The sequence below is a fragment of the Tympanuchus pallidicinctus genome, unplaced genomic scaffold (genome assembly GCF_026119805.1).
Source record: "Tympanuchus pallidicinctus isolate F22 unplaced genomic scaffold, pur_lepc_1.0 scaffold1, whole genome shotgun sequence".
NCBI classification, from domain to species: Eukaryota; Metazoa; Chordata; class Aves; order Galliformes; family Phasianidae; genus Tympanuchus; species Tympanuchus pallidicinctus.
The window spans coordinates 33,554,868-33,570,354 of NW_026294618.1; positions in this window are offsets into that span (position 1 = coordinate 33,554,868).

The following is a 15,487-nucleotide window of genomic DNA, read 5'->3' on the forward strand; positions in this document are numbered from 1 at the left end:
AGAGGTAGTTTTTCATCGACTCGAGGAAGGATGGACTTAGGTCTATATTGAGAGTTATAAGAGAGAAAGAAACTGCCCCTTTACAATTGGCTCCAGACAGTAATGCTATCACTTTCTTATGTTTAAAGCAGGAAAGCAAATATAAAACAAAGAAAAATGATAAAAAGTAAGTTCATTCTAAGTTCAATCTAATAAGAATTACAGTTTGATATTGTTGTTTTCCCCTGAGTTCGATAAAGAGAAACAGACCAAAAAAATGAATGTCTCTCCTTTTTCAACAGGCATTAATGAAGAAAGGTAATAATGAGATCTGACCTTATCTCATTAATTAATTGCCCCAGCAATACAACTTTGTCTTCCGAAGTCATCAGGCTACTGAGAATTACAGCATTTTGTGTAATATTTTATGATGCCACAGTGATAAAAGTAATTTTTAAACTAACATGTTATCAATGGCACAGTCTTATCTTCACACATGTGCTCTGCATACTGAGGATTGGATTCTGTCTGAGATCAAAACTCCCATATGACAGTTTCTGCACACTGGTGTCTGTGGGGCAAGACAAGAATCAAAGCTCCCACTTCTTTGTGGAGATCCTAGTGTAATTGGGGAAGCCTTGGCAATGATACATCTCATCATTAGGTTGTCACTGAGAGCTTTGTTCAGTTAACTATGTGTAGGTATCTAATGTCATTTGTAATGCCCTGTTGCTTCCAAGGTAGACTTATGGGGATGGAAAATCTGACATGGATCCCCAGGGGTACACATGCCCACATTTAGCAGAAGCTTAGAGCTGGCAGCATATTTGCAAGTAGTTCATGCAGCACTTGGTACCCAAATTTAGGCAAGTGAACCCCTTTGCTAGACCTCATGGTGTCATATTCTTGAATTTAATTCAGTCAATGACAACTGAAGATGACAGAGCTCAAAAAGTGAATATTTACCCCTAGTGATGTCTCTTTTTATGAATGTAACAATCTGGCTTTTCATCAGGTTATATGTAAACAAGTAAAACAATCCAGACTGTAGAGTTTGCAGTCACTTTGGCGAATACCTACTCCCAGTTATATAAATAAGTAAATGGATAGATGGATAGATGGATAGATGGATAGATGGATAGATGGATAGATGGATAGATAGATAGATAGATAGATAGATAGATAGATAGATAGATAGATACAGATGGATAGGTACATTAGAGAGAGAGAGAGAGAGAGAGAGGGAGAGAAGGAGAGAAAGAGAGATGGATGATAAATCTTTTTACAATCTACACTATATGTTCACTTTTTTTGGAGTAAAGTAGCAAGTGTTCTTTTTGGCTTTTGAAGTTAAGCTGGGCAAAGTAGTTAATTCTGAGATCTAAGCAGGTGACTACCTAGAAGAGCATTAGCAGCCTGCTTCCCTTCTTTCTCTCTGTGCACCCCATATCAATCTGGGGCTGAATGCAGCACAATACCCTTAATCTGAACACATTTTCCCTGTGTGACTTTTGGTGTATTGTTTGTTTCTGGCTATCTGTTCTTTAAAACTTTCAGTATGCCACTAGCCAGCTCATTAATTTCCTTGCTATTTTGAGCAATGATGTTACATGCAGCTACTCTATTTTGTTATTTTCTGAAATAACTTATTCTGTCTCCTGCATATTTGTAATTTCTCCTGATTGTTGTTGCTTTCCTTTAAACATGTGGCAACAGATCAGTCCTGTTGTGACAAAGCACGTTAAGATAATTACAAATTTGCTTCCTGGTCTCTGTTTTCTTCAAGTGTAAAATATTTTGAGAAACGTTTAAACAGAAAAGAATATACTGATACAACAATAACAAAAACAACAATAAAAGAACTCCAGTTTCAGCAAAATGCTTTGCAACTTCACTTTTATCAGTTTTTAGACTCCATCTCGTGCCTCTGACCTTAAATCGTTAATGCCTTTGTGAAGTAAAAAGAATGTTTCAGTACAGTTATCAAAAGATGGCTGTAGTGTCATCTGTGGGCACATTTGTTGATAAATGTGGTCTGAATTTGGAAATGGCTGTTGCTTCTCCTATCACTATTTCTTTCAAGCCACATTGAAACTAAGTTATTGAGATACTTCTGCCACTCCTGTAGCTGGTCCAGATATGTGGAAGATGATTTCTTCTAATTATAGCAATAGCAGTTCAGAATGTGTTGGCTTTGAAGATAAAATCTATGGGCAACCATTGGGTTTGAAAGACATTATTGTAAATATTGTACATTTATCGACTCCACAGAATTCACCTTTGTCTAATGAAGCCATTGAGAGACAAGTGGTTGGAGGTAGCTGTTATTACCAGGACTTATCATACAGGCTTCTCCTAACTTGCTTGACTCCAGGTATCTGGTTTTGGCCACTCAAAGACTGGGCACTAACAAGATAGACTTTCAGTCTGACCCAGTATACGTGCTTTTCGGTACTGATGGTCTTGTATACATTCAAGAGCCAGACATGACACTGTGATGCTAAAGAAACTACATAGTCTACCTCAAGGAGCAGAGTAAGTGGTAACAGACCAAAGATGCCAATATTTAAGGGGAATAAAGACCATCATTTAAATGAAATACATCTGAATCAATACTCACAGATGGTTAATACAAGATGCAAGATTTTTTTTCTAGAAATGGAAACTGATCTGAAAATGAATATCCGTACACAGGAAAAACTTCTGCAAATCTTGCAAGTGCCTATTGCATGGCAGAAAGACAAAGTCTCTCTGGAAAGTAAACTTACTCTTTTAATTTACACTTAGCCTAAGGAATCACTACAGAATCAGACAGACCCACGCAGATATGGATTCTGTGATGGATTCTGTGAGTAAAATGTTCAGTGAATGACGTCTTGGAAACATGCTTACATGAATTAATATTTAATATGTTATGGACAACAAAGTATTCGGCACTTTTACAGCCTGATCCAACTTCTTATAAAGACAAAAGAAATATTCCCATTTACTTGTGTGAGTGCTGGACCAGATCAATGCTGAGAAAATAACCCATATGTTTCCAATTCCATGGACCTCATGATGGCAAAGAGCAGCCACAATTTGCCTAAGGAAGTACTAAGGCTGTCACAAGACAGCTATTGCATTGCCTGCTCTGATAAGCCCTGATCTGCACCATTCTGGAAGCGGAGTCTGGCCCACCCTTGAATCCATGCCTTCTTAACCCCTTAGCACATGGCAGTATGTAAATCCTGCAGGAAAGCTGCTGACCTCGCACATGCAGTAACTTCTAAAGTAAACTCTACAGTTGCCAAAAAGCATATGAGAAGTCAGAAATAGCTTACAATATGGCAGGTGTTACAGTGCAATAAGGGCACATCTTAGATATGTTATAAAACAGGCTGAAGTGTTCCAGGATCCATTGAATTATTACAGTACAGTCCGTGAGGTTGCTATTTAGTTGAAATTCCTCCTTTTATTCATACAAAAAAATAAAAAAATATAAAAATATAAAAAAAATCCCTCTTATTCACTCCATTTAAATGCCATTATCTTGGATTTCTTTCTCTGAAAAGGAAATCCCCACTCCTAAGTGTGAAACTTGAAAAGCTTTCAGTTTTAAAAGGAGTTACTGAGTCTATGTCCTACACCTAGGTAGCTTAAGCCATGTAGAAACATGAACTATTCACAACATCAAGCCCTCCAAAGCAGGCCAAGCTCAGTAACAGGCCAGCATCTTCAGCACTTAAAGATACAGCAAGTCAAGAGACTGGGGAGATTTATCAGTGCCCAAGAATATATATACACTGAAGTACATGCTTAGAGAAGAGATTTTTGCATTGGCTCTGTCAATACATTGTCATGACAATGGCCATCAAGGAGGAGATGCTGACTTTTGTCTCAAGGGTTGAACACTGCATCCCAACTGACGAGCCTTGTCTCCCAGAGCAGCTCCCACACAGGAATGATGCTTGCAGCCTCCACCACATTGGCATGCATTTTTTGCCCTTGGAAAGCGTGCCTTTAGGTATAGCACATCTTTTAGTACACATTCTGCAATCACAAAGGGACAGACTCAGAGGAAACTCCAGTAAAATCAGCTCTAGGAATCTGACTTTTTGGCCTTTTTGAAAAATCTCACACTAGATCATTCATAAGTAGCAATATTCACAAGGGTATAAATTAGGACTTTAAAATAAAACTGCTCTAAGAAGTAAAAATCAACCTTTCATTAAACCAAGGCCTCATTTTGCAAAAATGACTGGCAAAAAGCAGAAACCATGTTGCCTCATCTCTAATCTGAGACAAGAAAAGATTTGGGTACCCCTAGATGTAGTGTTTTGCTTTGCAACAGGAAATCCAGGATGTACAAAGGTACAGATTCCTCATCACATTGTATTATCTCTGCTGAACACAATTATGTTATTAAACTAGCTTGGCCTTTGCATAAAGTAATCAACACACAAACAAATTCAAATTTTCAAGATCAGTAGTATGGATATGACAAGGAACACTTTTCATTTCAGTTTCTCTAGAAGGTTACTATGAGTATAGAGTGATAAAGTCAATTTTCTGTTCTCAAACCTGGAATTAGTCTCCAATCTATAAAAAGACATTTTTGTTCTTGCTGATAGGAAAACTGTATGCCTCCTTCACATCTGGGTTTGGTTTTTAATTTCTCAAGGCAGTATTACTGCCCACCAAATGAATGCAAGATGGTAAAAATATGATATGTTTTGGTCTCATGCTTGTTTGGGGAAGAGTGCTGATTGGGTTTTGAAGTCATTAAGTGGTCTCTCCTTCTGCTGTTCTAAACCTTTCTCAATACTAGAGATAAACTCTTACTGGCACCTCTTTTCTATCAGTGATCTGCTTTATTTTGTCTCTTCTCACACTCTTTTCTCACTGCAGTGCAGAAAGCCATGTATAAAACACATCACAGAAAAGCACTGGTTGATGGCTCCCAACTTCATGAGACTTGAGATCAGCACTAGTGGGCTCTTTAACAGCAATGGTCTCTTTCTTGCTCCATCTTCCCTGTTTCCATTTTTTAATCCTCCAGTGTGCCAAAAAATCACTCTAGAAGGTATTTGGAAGCTTTTTGACTTCAACATTTTTGAAGGTGTCAGATTGGGCCTCTCCCCAACAATAGCAATAGTTAACTTAGCTAGCTATCATGTTTTAAGGTTTGTTATACTTTTAAAGAGGTTTTTTCCTTTCTGCTGAAACATGCCAGAAATATAGGATTTCTATTCCAAGCAGTGGTTCTCCTCGCTTGTTTTTTTTCCTTGTTTCTAGTGGGAAAGTGGATGAACAGTGGTCTAGGAACACAGGAAGGAGGCAAAACAAACAACAAGCACAAATTAAGAATTTCCTTCTTCTTTACTTGGAAAACCGTCTCTCTTTGCTTCTGGATTTCTGTGCAGAACAGAAAGAAAGGCATTAATTTAGCAAGCAAAGACCCATTCCAGCAAAACTACAGATTGAGCTCAAAGCATGACAACTGTGTTATGAGCAGACAACCTGCACAGCTTCATTTTTTTCTTAGGCACAAGAAGGCAAGGAGTGCCTGTGTCTGCCAGCAGCTGCATGCAGATGGTGATGCACTGAACTTGTCCACAACAGTTGAAACTGTAAATCATACATTAAATCCATTTTAGATTTTAAACACTTTTTTTTTTTTTTAAATTCCTTCTCACTTTCACTCATCCTGGAAAATTTTTGCTCCTCTTGAGCTCGTGAGTCAAATCAAGCGAGCAGATCGTTTCTTATTGTTCGTCTCCAAGTGATGAAGGGTGGAGAAAGGATTCGTCATCATGCTAAGTTATGGGAAGAGCTTTGGTTCCCTGAGATTTCGTTGCAGTCAGTGCAAAGAGATGGCAACTCCCGGCTCAAATTGCAGGTATGTGAAAGCACTCTCTGGAAAGGCACTTTTCTCTCCATAACTTTGGAAAGGACAGAGGTAATGAGGCCAGATGTAGATGGACAACAGCTGAAGAAAAAATTAAAAAAACTACAAAACTATTTTTTCTTGTTTTTGTGAGTCATTTCTCTGAGGAGAAAAATGCTATCACATATTGCTACATTTTACAGAACAGGAATCAAGTCCCAGGAAGTGAAAGATATCTATGAGACCTGTGCTCAGCTCAGAACTCTGGGAGTTACATGCTCTATAAGTGTGTGCTATGTGCTCCTTACAGCAAAAGCATCAATGCTCGTGCAGCATCAGGTACATAGCTCAGCTTTGCACTGATGTTCACTACCACAGTGTTTTGAGAATAACCGTGGGCCCTTGCACACTAGCAAGGAGGTTTATGGCTCAGTTTGGTGCAGCTTGTACTGAGTGTGTGTTTAGAGAGCTGTTACAGGTGGAAGAGAGCAGCATGCTGCAGGCTGGTGCTAGGATTATGTGTCACCTGGCTTAGCAGCTCTGGACACTCACTGACACCGTGTATCAGGTTAAGTTAATCATCTCCCACTTGGTTCTGCTTGAGCAGAGCCGTGTGCCCAGGGTGGAGATCAGTGACAAAACGAAGTCACAGAGGGAAAGCATTACTTGCTCCTGTGCTCAGCGGGTGGCACCTGCAACCATAAGACTTATTGCCTGGAGCTGCCAGGAATCAGAAGCTACATCTAGAAAGCAGCAATACTTCTCCAGGAATGCCCACAGCAACCAGTGCAGGATTGGAAGACAAAATGACAGAAACTGACAACATGGACAGGATATTACCAGAATGGGAGAAAAAGGCTATAAAAATACCTGCTTGTTTTAGCAAGATGCCTCAGGAGAGTGGGAAGGACTTCCCTCACACCAAACAAGTGGGGACTTATCTGGTAGGCAGAATGATCAACAAGGGCTCCTTTGCCAAGGTGATGGAGGGGCTGCATGTCCCCACGGGGGAGAAGGTAAGCACCCAGTGGGAGGGCACTGCACACCAGGCATTGTGAGCAGCCTTGCAGCAGCTTATGTCAGAGAACTGCAGACCATTTAATCTGCAAACCACAATCTACTCATTGAATTATCCTCTGAACCTTATCCTCATAAATTAACCTCATAAATTGAGTTTATTGCTCGTGTATAATCAGTCACATGTGCAAATATGTACTGAGTACAACTGTTTTCACAATTATAAGACAATATAGGCAACAAAGATAAACTCCCTGTGAAAGAGAGTTGGATATGGCACAAGGACAATTTCAAATCTGCTTTACTGGTAATCTTTGCTGAGTAATTAGGGACAAGTATCTGACCCTTAAGGTTTCAGACAACACATTTGGAAAGTTATCCACTCCAAGTGCATTCACTTTTATGGCAGGACATAGATAAACTGTTGTCTCCAGAAGGGCTGAAATAATGAACCGCAAACCCTAACTGTGAAAAGGTGGATTACCATTGTAATCATTTTCTTGATTTTTGCTTTCCTTACAGCTTCAGTAGCATCGCTTTTTGACTAACTTCCCAAACTGCAAAGCCTTTGATCCCAGCTTGCTGTATCATGGATGGCTTTTAGACCAAACCAGGGGGGAACATACTGGAAAAAAAGATGTGGTACACTGCAGATGAAGTTAGTATGTAGGTTTTTTGTAACTGAGAGTGTTATATATATACTGACTATTGCAGTCTGACTGTTGTCTATGGCAGAGCTCAGCCTTCCTGCTTTGGCCTTAAAGAGAAGTGTTTTCTTCCATTGAGGATGACTCACTTAGTGATAGCAGTTCTTAACACCGTGATTACCATGTGTTTTCCCACATGCCAGCTTACCACCCATACTTTTGAAAATTAATCTGGGTTGCAAAGCTTGTTGCCTGTTTACATATACCCTTATAATTTAGGTAGCCATAAAAGTCATTGACAAGAGAAAAGCCAAGCAGGATTCCTACATGGTAAAAAACATGAAGCGGGAGCCCCGGATACACCAGATGATCAAGCACCCTAATGTTGTCCAGCTATACGAGACCCTGGAGACTGACAACTCCTATTACATGGTGATGGAGCTGTGTCTTGGCGGGGACCTCCTGGACAGAATCTGTGACAAACAGAGGCTGGAAGAAGGGGAAGTAAGGAGATACACCAGGCAAATTCTGTCTGCGGTCGGGTACCTGCATTGCCACGGGATTGTTCACAGGTAAGATGTTTGTTTTCTCCCGAAGAACAGTAAAGCAAGAAAGTGTGCAAGAAAAAAGAGAACTCTTATTCATAAAGAGAATTTCTTTAATTTTCTCTACCAAAAATAGTGTTTCGAAAGACAAATTCTATCACTCCATGTTAATAGAGCATTTTATTTCCATAGCCATAGAGATTAAACTGCTATGCAGTGCTGGGGGGCAGAGTGGGAGAGTAAAGTGACAAAGCCCGGGGAAAAAGGCTGATGAGCACAACAAATTAACACCTTGCCACAAATATCTCAGTATTAGCTGATGACAAACTTATATCAAGTTCAAATATTCCAGAGTGGCTATGTAAATAAATACTGATCTCACTTGGTTAGCCACAACATAGTGAAACAGCTACCCATCACCCAGGACAGACTAGCAATCGAGCGAGCTGCTACTGGAGAATCACAGCTCACCAGCTGCAAAGAGAAAATCATACAGTGGGTCACATCGAGTGACCCGACACATTGGCCTTTGCATTACTGGAACAGATTATGACTTCTACTGCTGGAGGGCCCCGAGCAAAGAGAGCTAATCTTCTTCCCCCCGCTATGAATCCCAGAGCACATGCCAAGAGCAGCAGAATAAGGACTTCCATTTTAAGCAGAAGAAAAAGCAAGAAGCAATTTTTCCCACCATCTTTTTCTGTTTTTCTGCAATAATTCACAGTCAATCAGATCCTTCATTTTAAATGATAAATGCACTCATTGGGAAAGCCCCCAAGACCTAACAAGTAATCCTGCTGACTGCATCATTACAGCAAACATGAAAGAAATAAGCTTTGAATGTAATGGCTCAGCATTTGCAAATGCTTTGTGTGCTAAACATGAAATGCTTGCAAACTAGCATGTCATTACTGATTTTTTTTTTTAATTAATAAGGAACAGAAAAGAGTCATTATCTACCTAGAGAATTTAAACAGAAACAAACAGAAAACACCAGAAACAAACACAAGGGGCTTCATGCATTCAGTACAGACTGATATCTCTGACGTGCTGGCTCCCTAGATAATCTATTTTACAGCATTTCATCGGTGCCCACAAACATAATGTTTAAGTTCTTCCCATGACAACATTCCTTATGAATTTCATAAGCCCTCTCCCTTCTCTTTGCTTGGAAACAGTTCTTCCAAGTGAGCAGGGGAGTAGCCTGATTCCCCTCCTTCTCTCTTGAACTGTTGTTATCGTTTTGCTGGGAAAGCATTGCAAGAGAAGACATTTACTGCATGCTCTAAGAGCAGTCAGGAGCAAAATACTGCAAAATGCTCCTAGGGAGACTTGTTTGTGGTGATATGTTCCTCAGCTTACGATCTGCTGATAGCTTTGAGGGTCATAGCAATGGCCATGAACTTGCAACCATAAGCAGACTGGAATGAAGCAGAAATTTGTCCTGACAAGGTGATGGCCTGCCATCCTCAGCACATCCAGTGGATATGGAAGGGCTCCTTCGCTCATCTCCAATTGCTGTGATTTGCAGCCACTCACTGCAGAGGTTAAACCAATGAGGATAATTGTGGGTGTATCCTCTTCTGAAAAGAAGGCATCAATGTTTCCAGCAAGATGAGTGCAGAAATAGGAAAGTTACCTTGCAAAGTCAATCTGATTTTCTCATCTAAGTAGTCAGTAGAGCTCAACTCTTCACATTACTTCCACCAATGGAAAGGAGGGATCCCCAGTTTGCTGTTGGGAATTGGTTTGCTCTGTAGGTGTGAAAAAAGCTGGGAAGTTGCTGGTAAAACCAGACACCACGGTAACACTTCCATGAGGTGGATAACTGTGTGCCAGTGCCTAGAGCTATGCTTGGGACGGACCTCCACTAGAATGGAGATGCTTGGTGACTACAAGATCTCATTCCCACCTGATGAGCTTAAGAATTGGCTAATTTAATTCCCTTTTGATCACATGCGCATTTCTGATTTTTAACCCTGGAATATATCTTTGAAAAAATGTATTTCCCTTTGTCTTAATAAGATATTTGATGGGAAAATTGGTCATTTCCTTAGCTATTTTTAGTCCAAGTTAATATGGTCTATCAGAAATCTTGTGCCCTATTTTGACAGCTATTCTGTTTCCACGAGCTTCACTTTTCCTGTTCAGCATGAAAATCAGCACCGATCCAACAAATGCTTATGGCTTAAATTAAGGCAGAGCCTACTTTTCTTATCCATGAAAAAGCACAGTAGATTTTGACAGCTAAGTAACAAAATAACCAACAAGACAGCGCATGGCCTCATTTGCCTGTACATCCATTACCAAACTTTTCACTGTCCCAAAGGGCTGAGGCACAAGGCAGGTAGAGCAGCATCGTAAGCTTGCACTCATCAGCTGAGCTCTGCTAACTATCCCTGTGTCTGCTCTAAACATGCCAAAGCAGTGAGGTAATACATCTTAGCTTTAAAGCCTCTAAATATACATATATATAAGCTAAATCACATTACCTCGAAACTGGATGGGGTAGTGCACACACAGCCAGCTACCACCTCCTACAGCTGGTGTTTGCTAAGCGTCAGTAATCTGCCCATGTGTACAATTTCTAATTTTTCCTGGATATTTTCCCCTATCTCATAAAAAAGCACATATATATCCTTTTGAATCACTACTGAACCAAAGACCTGGACAAACATCACAAGCTGCCCTCTAGGCACTCTTTCCAAAGTCCCCATGGGAATGAGAAAAATTGCATGAAGTTACTTAAAGTTACACCATTTCTGGGAAAGTTTCCTTCAGAAAAGAAAGAACAAAATGTATTTTTGATTCAGGATAACTTCAGACACTTTGTAAATGTTAATAGCTATCATTATCAGTTTATCAGGCAAGCGAACAAATGTTCTATTAACTGAGCACTCATCTCTGTTGTGGGGATCAGACCAGCAGTCAAGGGGATCCAAAGTAATATCATTTAATTGGAGAGTAGTAAAAGTCATCAGAGTGCTCCACGGGGTTTTAAAAATGATAGAAATGTCAGATTTGCATTGGCCTGAAGCCCAACTGATTTTAACCACACAGTTTAGTGCACAGAGTTGAGTCACAGTGTACAAAGTTATCTTTTATCTACCTCCAAGCTTCTGGGCACAGACTGATTTGCCACCCCAGAACACACTCTATTCAAATGAAAATTTATTAAAAAGTTATCATTAGAGCCATTCCCATCCCATTCTCAGTCTGGGGTGGCAGTTTTTCAAGTGCCACATCCAGAGCCACTGAGAAGAACAGATGCTCCCAGAAAAACAGGCATTGGGAGCACCTTACACTGCCAGATCCCATCTCTGCAGAAGCACAGTGATGGCTGCATGGTGCTGATCCTTCCAACCCATGTTCTGTGCTCCTATTCTTCCTTCCATCCTTTCTCCTGGCTTGTTCTCATCTACACTTGCAGGTCTTTGGGCTAGCAAAAGTACTTCCACATACTCACAGCTGCTTCTCAAACTTACTGTCTCCTCTCCGTGTCCCTATAGAACCAAGGGAAAACTCTTCATCACTGCCAGCCACACCAGTTCCAATTTCACAAGGGGCCACAGTGGGGTCCAGCAAAGCATTGTAGGCAGCAAGACTGGCTGCCAACAGCCAGCCTGCACCAGCAGAGGATTCCCCTGTGCTGCAAAACATTTCAGCTGCCACTTGGGCACTCCCCGCTGTGGAGCAATATTCTATCTTTTGGTTTTAATTTGTAAGGATATAAATGTTCTCACAATAAGCAAGTAAGCCACTGAGCCAGGCAGGAGTATTACCCCTGCAGCTCTGAGTTACATCCTCCAGTGGGGCAGCTGTTCCTGGCTCTTCCTAGTTGTACTGATATAAATCTGGAGGTGACTACACCTTCAAGTATCTGCCCCAACCTAGCCCAGGAACATCACTGGTGAAGAGGCATGGCTCTCTTCTCCCCCTCATCATCCAAATCCCACAAACACAATGTACTCCACAGGAAAGTTGAGATACTCAACAACACTCAGTGCTTCAAGCAATGACAAAAACACTGTAGGTCCAAGCATGCGGCAACTTCCTTTTCACTCAAACAAAGAAATAAGTACTATTTCTTTTCTAAAATAATGCACCAGCAGAATGGATGATTTCTAAAACGAAGAATCTATTTAAAAATACTCATAAAATCCTCCATTAAATACAGAAAGTTTCCACAACATGAAAACTTTAGAATCTTTTTACAATTGTAAGGCATTGCTGGGCAGCACTATTGTTATTTCAACTAAGTTTTGCTAAAATATATCTACAAATGGCTAACTGGGACAACAGAAATCTTAAAGTTTGCTTTCTGTCTTCATTTCAGAGACCTGAAAATTGAAAATTTTCTTCTCGATGAGAACAACAACATCAAAATCGTTGGTATGTACATGTTAGGTGTGTTTTCAGCTTTTTTACTTCAGCCTTCAGTGACAAGTTAGCTACTATTTAAAGAGCACGTTGATATGACTGAATTTGCAATTATTCTGTGACTATATTGTAGCTTTTAGTATAAAGAAAATTATGAAGTCTAACTTCACAGCTTGCTTATGAGCTTTAATTAAAACATACTTTCAGGAAAACAAGGCAAACAATTTTGTTTGGCATTTTCCCTACTGTATTGCTGAGAAGCAAGAAAAAAAAATTACAGCTTTTATGTGTAGAAAGCTGTTCTTAGTAGAAGTGGTTTTTAAAGAAATAAATCTTTTGGGAGCAAAACATGGGTATGGGTGCACTAGCTTCTGTTGAGTCATTATTTGACCTAGAAACCTCATCATTTGGTCACTAACAGAAACTTTGCTAGGGTTCTGAGGCAAACATTTATAAAAATGGGAGAATTTTCACTCAGCAGTTAACACAGCTCAGAGAAACATTAATTTTATGCTATAGAAACCGCATGGAAAAATCCCCGCAAGGGAAGCTCACTTTTAGAGACACCACATGTTTAACCCAGTGTTTCCCAAACTTTTGAAAGCTTAACACCTCTGAGAAAAAAGGAACCAGTTCTTCATCCCAGGTTGATTGCCAGCCAATCCTGTACGATCGTACCTTCTCCCCTCTGCCCTTGCATGCATGCACACATACAGAGAAAAAGGCTTAAGCCAGCACATTTTAACCTGTATTTACAACATGCTTAAAGCACGGCCTGCTGAGCTAGATGCTGTAACTCATTCAACCGTGCTCACTCAGCTGTAAGGCTGAGCTCCTGTATGAGTATGCAGTCAACTGAGGCAAGCCAGAATAGGTAAACCAAACCCAACCAAAGCCAGAGTACAGCCTCATGGATGGGTAGCTTTGCTGTTACTGCTCCAGTCATCCACAGCACATTTGTTTGTACCCAGGCAAGCTGAGATGTCACCAGATGCTAATGCTATCTGAGCAGTTTTAGTCAGCAAATATAGCCAAGAGAAGATGATGCCTGAGGAGATGCTTACTCAGTTTGTCTCCTCTTTGTAAATGATTATAGGAACTCTCCTTCTCCTCCTTCTCCTCCTCCTCCTCTGGGCAAATCCCAGGGATTTGTTTAGGCCACCAACAGTGACCACAGGCCCCATTCTCTTGATAGAAACCCCAGGCTATCTCCTGAGGCAGTCACACAGCAGGACCCTCCATTTGTCCCCAGTCCTCAACCCACTGCTTTGGGTGTGCCAGGGTACCCATGCTATCAACCACCACATTAGGCCCACCAGTGAAGTAGCGTGGACTAAGCAATGGCTCCATCAACTGCTTCAGCACTTCTAAGTTATTTGTCACCACTGCTTTGCATATATTTTGCTGTTGCAAGTAATGATCCCTCACGAAATCAAACCTCCTGTAGTCCTCATTTTTCAGATACAGAAGATTGCTCTATTATGTGCAACTCTGCCCTAAAGGCATCTGCAGTACTACAAATGCTGTGCAAGGAGATAAAGCACAGTTAGCTGCACTCATAGTGTGTATTGGTTCCTTGTCTTTCTCCTGTCTTTGTCCAATTGGTAAAGTATTTTGAGAAACGATTGCTTTACTTTTGTTTATTTTTATGATCATCAGATTTCGGACTGAGCAATACTGCAAAGTTTGAGGGTCTCTCTCAGGAGTTGTTACATACCCAGTGTGGGAGCCCAGCTTACGCTGCCCCTGAACTCCTTGCTCATAGAAAGTATGGCCCAAAGGTGGATGTCTGGTCCATGTAAGTAGATCTAAAAATATACTTACTGAAACACTCTCAGCACTTAATGGTTTGGATATAACCTTGATAAAAATGGGCAGGAGCAATCTGCCTTAGGGTATCAAAAAGACATCAGAGGATTGCTAGGAAAAAAGAAGGGAATGAAAAATGAAATTTTGAAATGTGCTTTCATTGTAAAACACCATAGAAGAAGAATGACTGAGCAATATGCATACTGCTCCAGAGTAACCCTATATCAAGGGAAGCTGACAGGAGGTAGAGCATCAGGCTTTAGGAACGTGTACTGAAGTGACAAAGAACTTGCATGTAACGGTCCCCCAGATGATCTCTCACCCTCCTGTCACTCTGGCACACAAGTTCAGCTCTTTGAAGTTCTATGTTGAAAATGGGCATTTTCTGTCTAAGGTATATTTTGCCAGAATAAATAAATAAATAAATAAATAAATAAATAATCAAGACTTCAGTATCTCAACTAACAAGTAGGAAAAGTTCAGAGTGCTACCGAAGCCCATCATAAATGCCAGTGAATTTCAAACAGCTCACAAGGTATGTAAGAGTAATTGCATTTTTTAACTTTGAAGAGCCTCATCCCATCCTACTCCACATTTGCACTGATCTAATGGAGCTTAATGTTCTACTGCTGCTCAGCACGCAATATTGCTCTTGATCCAAACCCAAACCACCTCATTTTGGACATCTGTCAGAAGGAAAGTGAGGCTTGGTTGTACAGAACTGGTATGCTCACCTCCTTGCCCATCTACAAATATATGGAATCTCTTTCTGGAGTTCTTGGCAGTCCTTACTAAATTGTGTATTTGGAGAGGATAGAGGGTCTTAGTTGAACTACAATAATGCTGGTAGCTACATTTAGGCCTCTAACTCAAATATCTGAAGTGAAAGCTTTGTGTTACTGTATGCTCAAAAGAGAGAGGGATTGTATCACCCAGAGAGTGATTCAGAGCATCTACGTTAAGAGACTGCCTCTCTCAATCAGCTTTACAATTCTGTGTATACATGCACAGACACACATGCACGTAAGTAAATAATGTACATTATTCTTCTCATGACCTGTTTCTGATAGACACACAGTATATTAGGGTTTTGACCTAGCCATGATTCTTATACCTCAGCTTCCTCTAAATTTATGGGATATTAATGGTACACAAAGTTAGGGATGAAGGACAAATTCTTCTCAACTACTTCAGTATGTCTGGATTTCAAGAGCACTACTCTGAATATATTTAGACATTAT